Below are 18,978 nucleotides of genomic sequence, written 5' to 3'. Positions count from 1 at the left end.
TGACCCCCACACACAAGACAGTCAAGGGGCGACCCTCAAGTGGTGCCCATCCGACCATGGGAGGGCCAAGATGGAGAAGTGTCATGATGCGACCGAAGAGGATAATCCATCATGCAACACACCAAGAGTATGCATTCAAGTTAAGTCAAGGCATACACAAGATTCGAGAGATCAAAGCAACACGAGTATCAAAGACAAGCTCGACGAGGGCTGGGCTCGCTTGACCAGAAAGAGGTTCAGGAGTTTTGGGAACCAACTTGTAGGTCCATACGCGCACGTGTGGACCATGTGTAGGAAAATTAAGTACACATCCAAATTGCTCATTTAGGATAGCTACCGTAGGAAAATAGACAGTTATCATAGGTCCCACTAATAAAATTGTATGTGATTGCATTTAACTTCGATAGAGGGTCAGTTACTAAGTATTTCTTAAAATACTCAATTTATGTGCTACTTCCATTACTGGTAAAGGCAAGGCACCCATATACAGTTGACGATGACATCTTAAATAAAGACTATGACACATGCATAGAATCATTGTATTTAAATTCCTAGACCATTGGTTAGTATAGGACATTTTTCAATTTTAATATTTACTTGTTTTTTTTTTTTTCTCATCATGTTGTTTTAAAGACATTTTCAAAATGTAAGTCCATGACAATGTTTTACGATGATGTTTTCAATGTTTATTTCTGCATAAGAGATGATGATACCAAGATGGTAAAAAATTTAGGTTAGTAGAAAATCTAGGGTCATTACAAAATCTTTGGATGTCATTTTTAATTGGAGTCCGGGTAAACCTGAAAATAATGTATATGTAAAATATTCTAATCAAATATATCTTTTTGCAAATGGTGACCCACTCCCTTTTTCTTTTTAATGTTTTTTAATTATCCATTAACAAAGAAGTGATGCCCTTTGAAACTCTCGATCCTGCATTGGGTGAGAATAATTTCGTGAAGTTTATCGTCCATATATCAAAGAGTTATGCTTCTAAGATGCAGTTCAAGGGTGTGTTCTCAAAAGATGACTTCATTGTTAATTTTTTTCCCCTCTAATTCCAGTGATTAAAAAACTCTTATGAGTTGGTGCCATTCTGCTTGTTATTTAATGCAATTATTCCAGTTGTTGTCTGGTTCTTGTTGTTGTTTTCAACTATTTGTAGAATTTTCTGTCAATTTATAAATTGCTGAGCATTCCTCTGCCTTTGTTGGACATTTCAGAGTGTCATTAATATTGAATTATATTTGGTGATCATTCATCCTCAAAGTTATAGTTCCCTTGTGTACATCTACCAATGTTCTTTTATTTTTCAAAAATGGTCTTCCCAAGATAATTGGTACGTTCACTTCGTGGTCTAGAACAAGAAAATTTGCTGGAAATATGAATTTATCCACTTGAATCAAAATGTCTTCGATCTTTTCTTAGGGATAAGAGATGGACCTATCGGCTAGTTAGATGGTGACTGTAGTTGGTCTAGCTTCACTAATCCCTAACTTCTTATGAGTGGATAGAGATATTAAGTTGTTGCTTGCTCCCAAGTCAGATAATGTTCGATCTAACTTCTTTCCTTCAATGGATGCAGTAATAGTGAATGAGCTTGGGACTTTTTCCTTTAGTGGGATTTTATTTTTTAGGATTGCACTACACTTTTCATTTAGTGCTACCATCTTGAATTCTTCAAGCTTCTTCTTATTAGTGAGCACATCCTACAAGAATTTAACATAATTTGGCATTTTCTTCAAACTTCCACCCGTGGTTTGTTTATATGAAAATTGACTTCCTCTTTCTTTTTATTCTTTGTGGAAAAGGAGGTGTTGGTATGTACGTTCTACTCTCTTCTTCATTGTTGACTATGGTTTGCGTTTTAGGAGACTTACTGTTTTAGCATAATTTTTGTTTTGATCCTTTTGTTTAGCAGTTTACTCCTTTCTCTGCTATATATCAGCTGCAACTCGGGAGGTGACTATCATTGTGTTCTTTAATTTCACCTCCCCTACTGGGTATTTCTTTCCCGCTTCTCGATTCTATTGCTTGACATTGCTGCTTGTCTTTTCTTTTTAGTGTTTCGGTATCTGTTGGTAGCTTTTCAAGAGATCTATTCCGTAACTCAGTTGCTAATTGACGTACTTGGATTTCTAAATTTCGCAAGGATGCTTTCTTACTATGTATCACAACATCATTCTTTTTTCATATATTCGTTTATTAGTCTCTCAAGAGATGTTCCATGTATGTGTTGAGCTTGGTTAGTTCCTTTTCCTTGGACATTGGCTTGCGACCATATGTGATTTGATTTTGTAGTCCAAAGCCTCGATGGTAATTTGCCTTAGGTGGCATTTGTTGATTGTATGAGCTTTGTCTCTTCCATAAAAAGTTTGGATGGTTTCTCCACCCCAGATTATAAGTGTTTGAGAATGGATTATTTTTCTGGTTGCTAGCTTAATTCCCCCACATGAAAAATTGAAGTCGGATTACATGGTCATTGATCAAAAGTGTGTTCTTCTCCACAATATACACAAGATTTAGTTGTTATTTGAGTCATTACAGCACCCGTTTCGACTTGTGCATTAGTCATTGAACCTTGTCCCAATGCTAGATTTTGTAAAATATTGGTCACCTAAGCTAATTGAACATCAATAGAGGTCAAAACATTAACTTCAAGTACTCATCTAGTCTTCTTCTCTGTTGCGCCTTGTCCGTTTTCCCCTTTGGTAGTCTCCTCTTCTTTTTAGGTAACATTTCCTTTTTATACGGTTTGGTTCTTCCCATTTAGGGTTGAGAAAGGATAAGTCGTCCACCTAGGATGTTTCTAATTGGGTAGTCAACGACACATATGGCTTGATGATTTGGATTATAATTTCCATGTCATCCCCAAAAATTTTGCTTCTTGAATTTCTTCAACATTAGGGTCAGCAATTTGTACATGGTCATCGTCTCTAGGTTTGTTACTAGAATTGTTACAACATCATGGTTTAACATAAATGTTTTGAAAATACTCAATTAAGTGTACAATTAGACTAGATTTATGCAAATTGATATTTTTTTCATGTTGAACCATAATGAACAATTTCATGCTTACTAATTAGAATAAATTGAGCAATTAATAAGAAAATGGTGAGTATGAGTACAAAGTTAACTTCAAAAAGGCCTAGTATAACTCTACTTTTGAATAGTTATCACCCTATTCAAACAATAACCTACATGCGTGAGGAACAGTAAACTACATATCATATTTCATTTCAAACTAAGACAATTAACTACCGACTCACACCCGCTCTCAGGTATGTCCTTGTGCAAGCATTACTTGAGAAAAGTAAGAATGATTATTTATATGGATGACGCATGTCTTTTTGAGCTAGCATTTCCTTGTTCTACGAGCTTCAACTTTTCTAAAATTTCTCTGGTATAACCTAATTCAAATCATAATGAGGTTAACATTGAAATCAAAGAAGAATAATCGAATAGAGGTCAAAACATGTAAAAATGGGAACGATACAGAGGTGATTAGCATGACCCCTGTAGAAGGATGACACACCAATTGAGAAATGGTCCAAATTTTTTTATAAACCGAAGTGGTGCAGTGGAAGCGTGGTGGGCCCATAAACTAGCTCTGATATCTATTGTAATACCCCTAATTTTGTTAACTACATTGCTGACGTCAGCACATGCATGTATTAAACACAACAATCTTTTAAGCCGAACCGTGGAATGAATCGGACTGTATCCCATAGAGCTTGAGCGGTGGCTCACTCTGTTGCCGAACCATGACATGAATCAGCCCCTAACTTTGTTACCTACATTGCTGACATCAACACATGCATGTATTAAACACAACAATCTTTTAAGCCGAACTGTGGCATGAATCGGAATATAACCCATAGTGCTTGAGCGGTGGCTCACTCTGTTGCCGAACCGTGACATGAATCGAACTGTAACACAGAGTGCTTGAGCAGTGGCGTCACTCTGTTGCCGAACCGTGACATCACATGCATGTATTAAACACAACAATATTTTAAGTCGAACCGTGGCATGAATCGGACTGTAACTTGCTTGAGCGGTGGCGTCACTTTGTTTCCGAACCGTGACATGAATGGGACCCATAGTGCTTGAGCGACGTGGCTGCATGTATTAAACACAACAATCTTTTAAGCTGGACCGTAACATGAATCTGGCAGCTCTACGGCTCCGCTCACTAGTTTTCGACCCTCTCGGACCCGTTTTTTGCATAGATTAAGGTAATTGATGTCATTTTAGAGTCGTATTTCACATTTATTAAATTATTTTAATTTAATTGTGAAATACTAATGAAAAGTGGCGAATAGTGTGATAGGAAACAAAACCCAGCAACGTTGGAAGCAGCTATCAAGAACGGGAGCTTACGTTTCGCAAGTTAGGAAGTACTTCAGGTCGACTCGGCATAAACGGCTTACAGCGACGCTCTGGCAGCTCTACCATTGTTTCATCTCAGCTCACTAGTTTTCGGCCCAGTTTCCACAATTTCAACCTCTCAGACCTGTTTTCGGTCCCGATTAAGGTAATTTAGACCATTTTAGAGCCATATTTCACGTTTATTAAATTATTATTAATTTAATTGTGAAATACTAATAAAAGGTGGCGAATGGTGTGATAGGAAACAAAACCCCAGCAACGTTGGAAACAGCTCTCAAGGAACGGGAGCTTACATTTAGCTAGTTAGGGAGTACTTCGGCTAAGGTCAACCAAGTAAGTGACCTTACTATAGGATATACTACAATTGTTTGCTTTACAGTTTATGATGTTTATGATGATGTATGAGTATGATGCTTGAGCTGTGATGCATGTTATATGTACGTGATTTATGTTTCGATGCATGACGTACATATTATGTTTGATGCCCTTGATGGCTTATTATTTATGAGTATGATGTCTCATGACATTTTCTTTATATGATGATGTTTTCCATACTCAGCATGCTATATGATGATGATTGTTCATACTATTGTTAAGCTTGTTAAGCTTTCTTAATCATTCTTAGATGTCATGGACGCTTATTAGGTCCTTAGGGGCATCTAGGTGATTTAGCCCTCATCTCGCATTTTTTATGATGCTTGAGGTTAGCTCATTGGGGACTAATCCAATCTCTGGGTGCACTTAAGTCTAGACATATGGTCGCCACTCATTATCGTAAGGTGCTCGATCTATTAGAAATGTACTAGCCTAGGTCTACATGCAAACTTCTCTAGCTCTAGTGCCCTAATCTTAGCTTGGTTCACCCATGCATGCTTTGTTAGGGAGATATTTCTATCAATAACCTAAAGCACGAAAAACATAATCTACTAATTCATGCATGCTTATTAGGGAGACGTTCCTATCAACCAGCAAGGAAATCATAATGTAAACATTTAAGCAAACTCAACGGGGAAATAACACCCATTAGTCACCCAGACCACATATCATAATATCTTATCCTCTATTCTAGTACAACAGTAAACATAAAAATCGGTATGCATCATAAGTTCTCATCCTAGGAGTATTCTGTTAATTTTCCTTAACATATATAGCATTTTAATCAAAATAGCCCTTCTAAAGTCCTTAACATGTATATTCTAACATCTAAGGTAAGATATGCTCGCATGCTTTTATGTTCTTACACCGGCATTACTTGAGAAAAGTCAGAATGAATATTTATATGGATGACACATGCCTTACTGAGCAAGCTTTTTCTTGTGTTAGGAGCTTCAAAATTTTCTCAAATTTCTCTAGTATAACCTAATTCAAATCATAATAAGGTCAACATCGAAATTGAGGAAAAACAATCAAAGAGAGGTTAAAACGGGTAAAAATTGGAACGATAGAGAGAAGATTAGCATGGCCCTTGTGGAAGGATGACACACAAATCGAAAAATGGTCCAAATATTTTATAAATCAGAGTGGCGCAGCGGAAGCGTGGTGGGCCCATAACCCACAGGTCCTAAGATCAAAACTTGGCTCTGATATGATGCACAACCTCAAGAAATGTTTTGAAAGTTATGATATATAATCATATGATATGAAGGGTACCTTGGGTATTACCCTTTATGATGAGAAGAGTACAGAAGGGTACAATGATCATCATATAACGATGGTCCCCCACTCCTTTTGGGTGTCTTCTAGCCCGACTAGAAGGAGCCCTGAAGGTATGCAGATATTCAAGCCACGTGCTACTTTTATATTTTATAAATTAGAGTGGCACAATGGAAGCGGGGTGGGCTCATAACCCACAGGTCCTAAGATCAAAACTTGGCTCTGATATGATGTGTACACCCTTAAGAAATGTACTTTTGAAAGTTGTTATGATATAAAATCATATGATATGAAGGGTACCTTCGGTATTACCCCTTATGTGTTTAAATTTCTTACACTTTAGGTTAGTATAGGACATGGTAATGTTTAATATTTACCTTGGTTTATTTAATATTTCTTTTGTATTGTTGTAAAGACATTGTCTTAAACATGTAAGTCCATAACGTTGTTTTATGAAGATGATTTAATTGACTATTTTCGTATAAGAAGTTACGTAACATGTATGTTAGCGACTTTAGGTTAGTAGAAATCTAGGGTCCTTACATTTCTCCCCTCAATTCTTTCATGAAACTTAAAGATGGAATCTCAAGAAAGAGCTAAGGACCCATATCTCACCTTTTTGTGGACCATAACCTAAATCATTAGCTTCCAAAGTCTGTAGAATACTCAATTTTTCACGAGGCATACCTAGAGGGACACGATATTTGGTAGGGTTATTGTTGCATGTTGGTAGGACGACTTTATGTAAGTGTGGCCAATATTGGATTCCATCCTTAGGTTTGCAACTAAACCCAAAACGTAGAGTTTGATCCTTGTGTGTAGCTTGATCTCAGACGAATTATCCCTCGATTCCTTCATCAAATATGCTTTATTTAGTTCCCTAAGTCTAACGAAAACCTCAATTTTAAATAAAATGGGCTACAAATAAGAGTTTGAGTTTTACCCCCAAAACTTACCTACTATTGTATTTCTCTAATTGGGAAAACTCTTGGAGCTATTACCCTTTGAGGAATTCTATGGAAATGTTTCTTGGAGGTGTAGAAACCGATTGAGATAGGTCTCACATGACGAATTCACGTGTAACATCGAATTGAATTTTTTAAGCTCCTTCGGATTCCTTGACCAAATTTGAGAAATAGGTTTGGGGTGTTTTTTTTGCCCCCTCTTTCCTTCACCAAAATTGTGGTTGATCTTATTTAGAAGATATAGAAACAAGTTTGGAGAGAAACGGTGGATTATAGCGAATTTGGAAGGAACATGAGAACTCAAAACCTAGAAAATGAAAAGCATATAACTCGTGATTGAAGGCTCGATGTTGCTTGCTTCTTGCTCCAAATGAACGCACATGGCTCATAGCTTAAGAGAAAAGACCCACCATCTTTGAAAAGTCTAGAACCGCCATGATTTCATAGTTGATTCTTTTGGATCTTTCGCAAGAAAATCTCATGCAGATCAGAGCTTTGTCAAATTTAGTTTTGAATTCTAGCCGTTGGATTTGATGACCTGTGAACGTTCTAGATCATATTCAATTTAGAGGGAGATCCACCCGTGGATTATGTGCATAAGGGTACTATTGAGGATCTAATTTGGTCACCAATAACAATTTCGTGATTCTTTTAAGCTTTATAAACAAGGTAATTTACACATTCTCAAAATTTTAATATTTTTTTTTCGAATAATCCAAATTTTTTTATAAAATTCGTTACCTCTTGATTTTTTCTGTCTAATATTTGTTCCGACTCTTCTTTATATGTTAAGTTCTCTCTCAAGGGAAGTGTATCACATGTGTTATCACGTGAGTGGGGTGACATATACTTTCTTAACATGGACACATGCAATGCATTGTGTACGGTATATAAGTTTTGTTGGAGTGTGAATCTGTAGGTCACTAGTCCTATTCTTTCTAGTATCTCAAAAGGATGGATGAACTTGGGACTTAGCTTTCCTATCTTACAAAAATCTCAACATCCCTCTCATGCATGCTATTTTTAGGAACACATGGTCTCCCACATCCAAATTTAATTTTTATGCCTTACATTACATAAATATGTTACGAACTAAAATTTTATTTTTATTAGGAAAAATAAAAATAAAAATTTGAACTTAAATCAATTTGGTTAAAACTATACGGTTGGGTTGGGTTGGGTCGAGTTTAGTTTTGGTGATGTCCCACATTGGTTGGGGAGGAGAACAAAACACCCTTAAAGATGTGGAAACATTCCCCTAGCAGACGTGTTTTAAAGCCTCGAGAGAAAACCCGTAAGGCAAATCCCAAAGAGGACAGTATCTGCTAACGGTGGGCTTGAGTCGTTACTAAATGGTATCAGAGCCAGACACTAGGTGATATGCCAGCAAGGAGGTTGTTCCCCAAAGGGGATAGACACAAGGTGGTGTGCCAGCGAGGACGCTGAGCCCGAAGGGTGGTGGATTGTGATGTCCCATATTGGTTGTGGAGGGAGAACAAAACACCCTTTAAAGAATAGACACGTTAGCAGAAAAGAACTTACAATATTTAACATAAATATCTGCTACTGGGTCGTTGCAGATTTTAACATAAATTGTTCGGGTTAAAAAGAATTTACATCCCAAACAATTGAACCGGTAAAAAACCCTCACACCCATTCCACTTCATATGGGCTCTCATTGTTTTCAAGCTATTTCATAAAATTAGATGCATCTATGAGATTCTTTATCTTCACATTAATTTTAAATGTAGATGGTTCATTGATTTAAGGAGAATATTAAATGACGTCATAAAGATCCGTTATAAAAATTATTATTTAATATATATATATATATATATATATATATTTAGAAAGCTCAATTATTTAATATTTTTTAAATAATATTTTTTTAAAAGTAATTTTAACTATGTTTTCAATACATTTATATATGTTCATGTTTTAAATAAATAGAATATGTATTGAAGATATTACGATGGTTTACGGCTTCGGCCTCCTATCTTTAAAAATAATCAAGTGACCCTATCTTTAAAAATAAGCAAGTAAGTATTGTTTCAGGTTTTCTAAGATCTAAAACGGTATCTATAGCCCTGAGTTTAGATTTCATTTACAGGTGAGTTTCGATGCATAGTGGCCCTGTTTTATAAGACCTCTTGAACCATGTTTAAATCCGCACGCTTGACTCGACCTGATGTCGCCGACCAGCACTCCTCCTCAGTGACTGCTTAGCTCGGCTTTGCGACTTCAAATGGCTTAAATGGCTCGGGTTGCTCCTGAGATGAGTATGGCCACTTTTTGTCCAATTTAAAGAATTCTAATATAAATGACAGGTTTAATTGTTGGCATTGGGTATATTAAATTGCTCAATGTGTTCTAATCGGGTGTCGTGAATTTTCATAGGTTGATTTGAATTTAAAAGGAGGGATTTGGACTAGCCCCATAGTTAAATTAGCAACTTCGACTTAAGTTACTCAGTTAAGTGGCTCGACTTTTGGCTTGGTTGAGACAATTGTATGATGTACGATTACACGTGTCTCATGTCCCTATGTGGTGTATGGAGACTTATTCAAGGAAACTTTTTGGGTAAGCCTTCTCGGTTTTCTTCAAAAATCTTCCTTTATAGAAAATTTCAAAGGCTACTTTTGGTCTCTTTAGACTATGAGGAAAGAGCTTAATACGTGGATAGAGTTTTGTCATTCAAGCCCCTTAGTTAGAAATTTTGAATTTGATCGTTTTTTATTCCGTAAGAATTAGAAGATAAAATTTATTCTAAAAGTTTCTCGAGCTCAAATAAAAAGTTTTTCATGAAAAGCTCAAAGAATAATAAGCGAAGGAAGGCCCTCAGTTTCTTTAGGCACGTTTGGACCTAAATTTCTAAAAATCGAGAAATTATTCCTCCATGATGAATATCATCCTTTAAAAACAATTTGTTAAACTTGGTGGCAGGGAGAGGGGAAACTTTGGTGAAGAAATCAAAGACCAAAAATCCCTAGAATCCAAGAACCAAAAGGTTGACTTTCGATGTATTTATAAGTTTTGAAATCCATAGCTTAAACCACGAAATTTGTTCACTATAACTCGAGTCATATCATTGATCTCATACCATTAGCTTTAGGGCAAATTAAGGAACAAACTTGTGAAGAAGTTGTGAAAAAAATAAGAATATGGTCCTAATTCGAGAACAAATTGAAGTTGAAAATCTAGGTAAATTCATTCTCAAGTACCTCACTTTAACCTCTTATATCTTGCTCGTTAATAAGCCAAATGAATTGAGATCAGTCCTAAACAATTTATAGTGTGTAGAACTACACGATTCGTGAAGAAATTGAGTGGAAACGCTCACTAATCAAGAGAAAAAACATGATTTTTAGAAGGTAGAAAGTTGGGGTTCTCATGTGCTTCTCCTTCTAGAAGTAAATGATGATGTGGCAGCTCCAGAGCTTGTCATGTGATCCCCTTAGGTTTTTTACCTATTGAGTAATAAATAATCTAGTTTACCTATTTTTAGACAGTTCTACGATAAGTTTTGATGTTCTAGAAAATAAATTTAATTTAGGACCTACCCAAGAAAATTGAGGAGAAAACAACTTCAAGAATGTAGCTAAACCTAATAGATATAACGCCCCTAATTTTCTAAACTTAATTAGTGACGTCACGCATGCATGCATAATTCATTATGCAGAAGATGCATAATTCATTGTGCAGAAGATGATCATAAATAACTTTGGGAAAACACAATACAGTCTCTCATGAAGATTCATAAATTCAAAACAACTCTATCTCTGAAAATAAACCTTTGAATTTAAAATAAATCTAAATAAAACAATACTTAATTTATAACTTAAAATAGTCAAATAAACTTAAATTCCTAAAAATATCCCCCCTAACTTAAAACAATCAAATAAACCTAAATTCCTAAAAATATCCCCTCTCGAACTTCCATAGTGTTCTCAGCTCCACCGTCAACTGAACATTGGCGTCTTGCCTTTACCTGAAAAATGTAGGTAGCACGTGGCTTGAATATTTTATAAAATACTCAGTAAGTCACCCCACTGTTGGGGTTAGGAATGCAAACACATACAACATATGAGCAGGGCCTAACTTTTCATAAATTTTACATAGCCTTTGGCGCTTTTCGGTTCCGGGTAGGGTTGGATGTGTGGTACTCCTTCACACATGGCCCATGTACTTGTACATGGACCCACCAGGCAGGCTCATATACTTACCCCCTAGGCCTGGCTTGGTCGGGCACAACGTATTACACGTTGCCGGACACCACAAAACAGAAAAGGACCCGCATGATATCATGGCGAACATAAATATCGTATTTCATTCTTTAGTAACATAAAGGGGAAGAATCCTGATGTACGTGACATACATATATGCATGAGGTCCCTTAACATATCTAACATGGCATTACATAAGCGGTGCTAACATCGCACATACGTTTCTTACATTACATGGCATCTCACATGACTTACATTACATGACATATTACATAACATGAAAGTACATTCCAGTTGCATAAACATCTCATGACATGATTCGATAATATTACGTGTATCCATGACATCGATAAACATTTTCATGGCATATATTACTAACATCTCATTCATAACTACACATAACATAAACAGTCAACAGTCAACATAACCCATTACGTTTCATAGCATAAACAGTCACATAATTCATACATCATAGAGTCATATCACATAATAAAACATGGTGCATGCAAGGGCCACAGGGCACACACCATCATACAACACGTAGTAAACTAACTCCAACAGTAAGGTGACTTACCTCAATGGTCTTCGTTGGAGTCACTCACAATAAGCTAATCCCAACGGTTAAATATGTTCTATAATAACCACATAAAAACTTAGGAACCTTTCATAACATATCCTATCTAAATCTCATGCTATTCATCAAAATAAACTCCTGACCCAATCTGTCTTTACCGGTTAGGAACCATAATGACCTCGGATGGTAAAAATAAGGGCAAAAACTGCTTCAGAAGGGCCGAAAACCTTGGAATCGATATATTATAGTGATACCGAGCTGCCAAGCCGAGCTGCCGAGCCAACCAACTAAGCCGCCAAGCCGAGCCGCGGGTTTTGACAGAGCCGAGCTGCCGTACACGTCAAGCCGAACTGATAGCACGGGTGCGGAGCCGAGACCAAGGCTGCAGTGCGCGTCCATGTTGGACCAAAATGCACAGGGCCCACGTTCTTTTTGTGGGCTGGTTCAGAGGCTGATCGTAAAACTCGACCCGTTTCTTTCGTCTTCCTTACCCGCAACCTCGCGAAAACCTAATCGTTGCTGCACCATCAATGATGACGTCACAGCCTCGATTTCGACGATGCGATGACACCCCTCATCTATCCCTACAGACACACGACAGTGTTCAACACCAATAGCTCCAGTCGATTCTCCCTCCGGCCACTCACCGAAGAAAACCTAGCAAACCACCAAAGAAAACCTAGCGAACCACCCCACACGTGTTCCCGGCTGACACACTCGATTTTTCCCGTACCCTCAGACACTCTCGAAAACACAAACAAGTTTGGATAGCAAAAGTCATTTCCAAAGGAGGAGAAAGCTAAATATATGAATATAAAAGGTCTTATGACTTTTCCATTTAGTAACTTCCATGTCGGAAATAGTGCACCTTTTACGACAGCAAAATAAAATCTCAACATAAAATCTAAAAGAAATAAAAATCTGAATCCTTACCATATAGATCAACCATTGCTCACAAATTTGAATAAGTTGAAATACTTTTAGATCGGTTCTCAAAAAAAAAAAATATTTATTGTTCTAGAAAATATACACTATTTGCCACTTACTCAAGAAGTTTGAAGGAATTTCAACTATGGGAAGGTCGTAAATAAAGAAATACTTGTAGGGGTTGATTAGAAACTTTGACAAATGATTAGCATTCATATTTAGAAGCCTAATTTACCGCATTATGAAAGATAAGCCTCGAAAACCTAAAATTTTACCGTTTCGCACGATATTCAGCTTTACAGTATTCACTTGCATGCATTGTGAATACAAGTAGTTTTATTACCTCACAAGTACTTAAGCATGCTTTATTGATTTATTTTTCTTTATTTGAGTATGTTGAGCATGATTTACGTCTATGTATAATTTTAAACTCGTATGTTCCCAATTAGTATTTGGGCGATCGTTATGTGGCCTAGAGCATGAGCTATGACCATTTTAGATCATGAGCTATTGTCTTACGATAAGTTGATCCTAGAACCTAGCTATTGAGTCACACGAAATTTTTGGGTTGATTAGGTACCATATAGGAACGTTTGGGCATAACCCCTATTCGTAAATTAACCAACATGGGTTAGGGTTTACTTGGTACATAGGAATTAGTTATCACCCACAAGGGACTCCAAGACTCATAGAATGTACACTACTAAGGTAGCTGTGGTTATGTTAGTGGGGAACCATGACCTTATACTTTTCTAGCTCAAGATATGCAAAATCACAAATTTACACACTAAGAGAAAATAAGTTGTGACCCCCACACGCAAGACAGACAAGGGGCAATCCTCAAGTGACGTCCATCCGACCATGAGAAGGCCAAGATGGAGAAGTGTCATGATGCGACCAAGGAGAATAGTCCATCATCCAACACACCAAGAGTAGTATGCATTCAAGTTAAGTCAAGACATACACAAGATGCGACAGATCAAAGCGACACGAGTGTCAAAGACTAGCTTGAAGAGGGTTGGGCTCGCGAAAATTAAGTACACATCTAAATTGCCCATTTAGGATAGTCATCGTACGAAAATAGACCGTTAGCGTAGGTCCCACTCATGAAATTGTATTTGATTGCATTTAACTCCGTTTAGAGTGTCAGTTACTAAGTATTTCTTAAAATACTCAATTCATGCGCTACTTTTGTTAACGGTAAAGACAAGGCACCCATGTACAGCTGACGATGAAATCGCAAGTAAAGACTATGACACGTGCATAAGATATTTGTATTCAAATTCCTAGACCATCGGTTAGTATTGGGCATTTTGCAATTTTAATTTTTTTTTCTTCATCATGTTGCTTCAAAGACGCTTTAAAAATGTAAGTCTATGACAATGTTTTACAATGATATTTTTAATGTTTATTAGATGATGATGGTAGTGATTTTATGTTAGTAGAAAATCTAGGGCCCTTACAAAATCTTTGGATTCCGAAGATTTGTTACAAAAGACTTTAAGTTAGTTTGTAGTTTTATATGAAGGCTCTGAAATTATGAAGGGTAGCATTAGGATTGGTGATTGTGACCAATTTTTTATTCCGCCCATTATGTTGAAAGTTTAAATATTTATAGGATTTTTAAATATAAGAGTTGGATTTCTTTTCTGTGTAATTATGATTTTACCGGTATTAAAAGGTTGGATTGAAAAAATCTTTTAAATCAATACGAAATTTCGTATAAGTTGGGTTGGCTGGTGACTCAAGTCACCTGAATTGAGTTTCGATTCAAACTCAACCTTTTATTTTCGAGTTGAATTTAGTTAATTGGATTATTATTTTTTAATTATTTTTAAATATCATATTTATAGCCGGTATATATTACACTGATGAGTAAAATCTCATAAAACTCAAATATCAAATATTTACAAGTTACTATCTATAGCTAACCTTCATTCCAAATGTTAAATATTCTTAATTTTTTTAGAACTATGGTTGGGTTAGATTGTAACCCTCTTTTCAGGTTGGTCGGGTTGACTTGACAAAAAATGTCAAACAGCAAACTGAATCCGGATGAAAAAAAAGATAAAAAATAAAAAATAATCAAACCCAATTTTTGTAGTTTGGGTTGGATAGATTAGATTGGTCTAGTCATAGAGTCATATGAACACTATTTTTTTTTTTTTTTTATTTGTTAGCATGTTAACATAAAAAAGTCAAAATTGTTCTTACAAACTCGTCTAGACAATATCAGGTCGATTTTATATCCTACAATCTAATGAATTTTCTCTCCCGTCTAATGAATTTTGTAATATTTTCTTTTATACCAAGATTTAAACATTCTATCTAAAAAGAGAGTATATATCTTACTAACTCATTTATATTTACTTTTGTGTAAATTATATTTTGTTGGGTCTCTAGTTTCCTTTCTAATAATTTGGTTTAGTAACCTTTAAAATTTTGTTTTTTCCTTTTATTTGTTAAATTATAAGTTGGATATGCAAATTAACATTGTTGCAAAATATTTTAAAACCATGACTAATAAACATTTTCACACTTTTAAAATGACATCCAAAGATTTTGTACCAATATACATTAATGTTCATACAAACTACAAACTAAATCGTAAAAATAAGATTTTGTAACGACCTCGTGAAATTTGAGGAGAATGACCTCGTGTACTAGTCAACTACTAGGTTTAGCCGTGTGGTTTCATGTGTCATGCTCAAGTACGGATTTACAACGATACGACCCTATTCTGGAGGCCCGACGCAGTGTTCACATTCACTAGGGGCACTCATCATGAGTCTACTACCTGTGTAATCCCAAATTCTCTTTCATGATTCGTTATAGAATTGCAGTCTTAGTCTTTATCCTATTCCTACACTTAATGAGAGCATTCACCCTAAGCCATCTATCTGTGTAACCCCAAATCCAAGGCCGGTTTATGAAGTCCTCATCTCAAACTAACTACCCATGTAGTCCCAAGTCCCTCTTCAAGATGAGTTTATGTGATTGCAACGTCGACCTTGACTCGACCCCACACTCAATAATAGCTCAAGTGTGTTCAGGGTTCTAGTGATATTGTTCATACTATTGTTAAGCTTCTTAAGCTTTCTTATTCATTCTTAGATGTCGTTGAGGTTTATTAGGACCTTAGGGGGCATCTAGGTGATTTAGTTCTCATCTTCCGTTTTTCATGAGGCTTGGGGTTAGCTCCTCGAGGCTCATCCAATCTGTGGGTGCACTTAAGTCCAGACATATGATCGCTACTCATAATCTTAGCGTGCTCGATCTATTAGAAATGTATTGGCCTAGGTCAACATGTAAACCGCTCTAGCTCTAGTGCCCTAATCTTAGCTTGGTTCACTCATGCATACTTTCTTAGGGAGATATTTCTATCAATCACCTAAACCATGAAAAACATAATCTACTCACTCATGCATGCTTATTAGGCAGATATTCATATCAACTAGTAACAAAATCATAATCTAAACATTCAAACAAACTCAATGGAGAAATAATACCTATTAGTCACTCATACCCCATATCATAGTATCTTATCCTCTATTCTAGCAGAACGGAAAGCATAAAAATTGGTATGCATCATAAATTCTCATCCTAGTGGTATTTCGTTAATTTTCCTTAACATATATAACATTTTCATCCAAAGAACCTTTTTAGAGTTCTAAACATGCATAATCTACCACTTAAGACAAGATATACTCGCGTGTTAGTATGTCCTTGCGCAAGCATTACTTTAGAAGAGTAAGAATGATTATTTATATGGATGATGCATGCCTTGCTGAGCTAGCTTTTTCTTGTGTTAGGAGCTTCAAATTTTCTAAAATTTCTCTAGTATAACCTAATTCAAATCATAATGAGGTTAACATCGAAATCGGAGAAGAGCAATCGAATAGAGGTCAAAACATGTAAAAATTGGAATGATACCGAGGTGATTAGCATGGCCCCTGCAAAAGGATGACACACACCAATCGAGAAATGGTCCAAGGTCTTTTTCTAAATCAGAGTGGCGCAGCGGAAGCGTGGTGGGCCCATAACCCACAGGTCCCAAGATCGAAACCTGGCTCTGATATCAATTGTAATACCCCTAATTTTGTGTTACTTACATTGTTGATGTCAACACATGCATGTCTTATGTACATACGCTGCTCTGATATCAATTGTAATACCCCTAATTTTGTGTTACTTACATTGTTGATGTCAACACATGCATGTCTTATGTACATACGCAGAAAATTGAAATAAAAACAACGATCTTTTAAGCCGAGGCCGTATGGTCCAGCGGCGCGAGCCGCCCTTCAGCTCGACTAGGCTTCAACCCGATTTCCACCATTTCGACCCTCTCGGACCCGTTTTCGGCACCAATTATTATTAATTTAATTGTGAGAGGTAGGGAATGGTGTGATAGAAAACAAAACCCCAGCAACGTTTGAAGCAGCTCACGAGGAACGGGAGCTTATGTTTAGCTAATTAGGAAGTACTTCAACTCAACTCAGTGAAAACGGCTTACAACGACACTCCAGCATCTCTACGGCTATTTCGGCTCGGCTCACCAGTTTTCGGCACGGTTTCCACCATTTCGACCCTCCTGGACCTGTTTTCGGCCCCTATTAAGGTAATTGAGGTCATTTTAGAGATATATTTCACGTTTATTAAATTATTATTAATTTAATTGAGAAATACTAATGAGAGGTGGTGAATGTTGTGATAGGAAACAAAACCCCGGCAACATTGGAAATAGCTCTCAAGGAACGGAAGCATACATTTAGCTAGTTAGGGTGTACTTCGGCTAAGGCCAACCAAGTAAGCGACCTTACTGTAGGATATACTACAATTGTTTGCTTTACAGTTTTATTACGAGCATGATGATGTATGATGTTTATGATAATGTATGAGTAGGATGCTTGAGCTGTGATGCACGTTATATGTACGTGATTTATGTTTCGATGCATGACGTACATATTATGTTTGATGCCCTTGATGGCTTATTATTTATGAGTACGATGTGTTGCATGACATTTCCTTAATATGATGATGTTTTTCATATTGAGCATGCTATATGATGACAATTGGTCATACTATTGTTAAGTTTGTTAAGCTTTCTTAATCATTCTTAGATGTCATGAAGGCTTATTAGGTCCTTAGGGCATCGAGGTGATTTAGTCCTCATCTCGCATTTTTTATGATGCTTGGAGTTAGCTCCTTGGGGACTAATTCAATCTCTGGGTGCACTTAAGTCTAGACATATGGTCGCCACTCATTATCGTAGGGTGCTCGATCTATTAGAAATGTATTGGCCTAGGTCTACATGCAAACTGCTCTAGCTCTAGTGCCCTAATCTTTGCTTGGTTCACTCATGCATACTTTCTTAGGGAGATATTTCTATCAATAACCTAAAGCACGAAAAACATAATCTACTCATTCATGCATGCTTATTAGGCAGATATTCATATCAACCAATAAGGAAATCATAATCTGAACATTCAAACAAACTCAATGGGGAAATAACACCCATTAGTCACGCATACCACATATTATAGTATCTTATCCTCCATTCTAGCACAACAGAAAGCATTAAAATTGGTATGCATCATAAATTTTCATCCTAGGGGCATTTCGGTAATTTTCCTTAACAAATATAGCATTTTCATCCAAATAGCCTTTTTAGAGTCCTGAGCATGCATAATCTACCACTTAAGGCAAGATATACTCGCATGCTAGTATGTCCTTGCGCAAGCATTACTTGAGAATAGTAAGAATGATTATTTATATGGATGACGCATACCGAGCTAGCTTTTCCTTGTGTTGGAAGCTTCAAAATTTCTAAAATTTCTCTAGTATAACCCAATTCAAATCATAATGAGGTTAACATCGAAATGGAGAAGAATAATCGAATAGAGGTCAAAACATGTAAAAATTTGAATGATACAAATGTGATTAGCATGGCCCCTGCAGAAGGATGACACACACCAATCGAGAAATGGTCTGAATTTTTTAATAAATCAGAGTGGCGCAGTGGAAGCGTGGTGGGCCCATAACCTACAGGCCCCAGGATCGACACCTGGCTATGATATCAACTTTAATGTGCCCCCCTAATTTTGTTACTTACATTGCTGACGTTAGCACATGCATGTCCTATGTACATGTACGAAAAATTGTAATAAACACAAAAATCTGTGGAGGCCCACATCAGCTAAAGATGTGGCTCACCATGGCTCACTCTATTGTTGTCACATCCAAC

General features: G+C 36.6%; 4 non-coding genes across 4 annotated transcripts; all 4 read left to right on the top strand.

Annotated features, from left to right (window-relative positions):
• Positions 1-3,456: 3,456 nt before the first annotated feature.
• LOC111797761 (U6 spliceosomal RNA) lies at positions 3,457-3,560 on the top strand. The gene has a single exon (XR_002815588.1). It is a non-coding gene; the product is annotated as a U6 spliceosomal RNA (small nuclear RNA).
• Positions 3,561-5,794: 2,234 nt separating this feature from the next.
• On the top strand, positions 5,795-5,898 carry LOC111797766 (U6 spliceosomal RNA). Its single transcript, XR_002815592.2, has one exon. It is a non-coding gene; the product is annotated as a U6 spliceosomal RNA (small nuclear RNA).
• Positions 5,899-16,624: 10,726 nt separating this feature from the next.
• Positions 16,625-16,730, top strand: LOC111797764 (U6 spliceosomal RNA). Its single transcript, XR_002815591.1, has one exon. It is a non-coding gene; the product is annotated as a U6 spliceosomal RNA (small nuclear RNA).
• Positions 16,731-18,626: 1,896 nt separating this feature from the next.
• LOC111797769 (U6 spliceosomal RNA) lies at positions 18,627-18,732 on the top strand. The gene has a single exon (XR_002815595.1). It is a non-coding gene; the product is annotated as a U6 spliceosomal RNA (small nuclear RNA).
• The last annotated feature ends 246 nt before the right edge of the window (positions 18,733-18,978 follow it).

The sequence above is a fragment of the Cucurbita pepo genome, chromosome 6 (assembly GCF_057944985.1).
Source record: "Cucurbita pepo subsp. pepo isolate OVF chromosome 6, ASM5794498v1, whole genome shotgun sequence".
Lineage (NCBI taxonomy): Eukaryota > Viridiplantae > Streptophyta > Magnoliopsida > Cucurbitales > Cucurbitaceae > Cucurbita > Cucurbita pepo.
The sequence above is the reverse complement of the archived record's forward strand: the minus strand, read 5'-3'. Positions and strand labels throughout refer to the sequence as shown.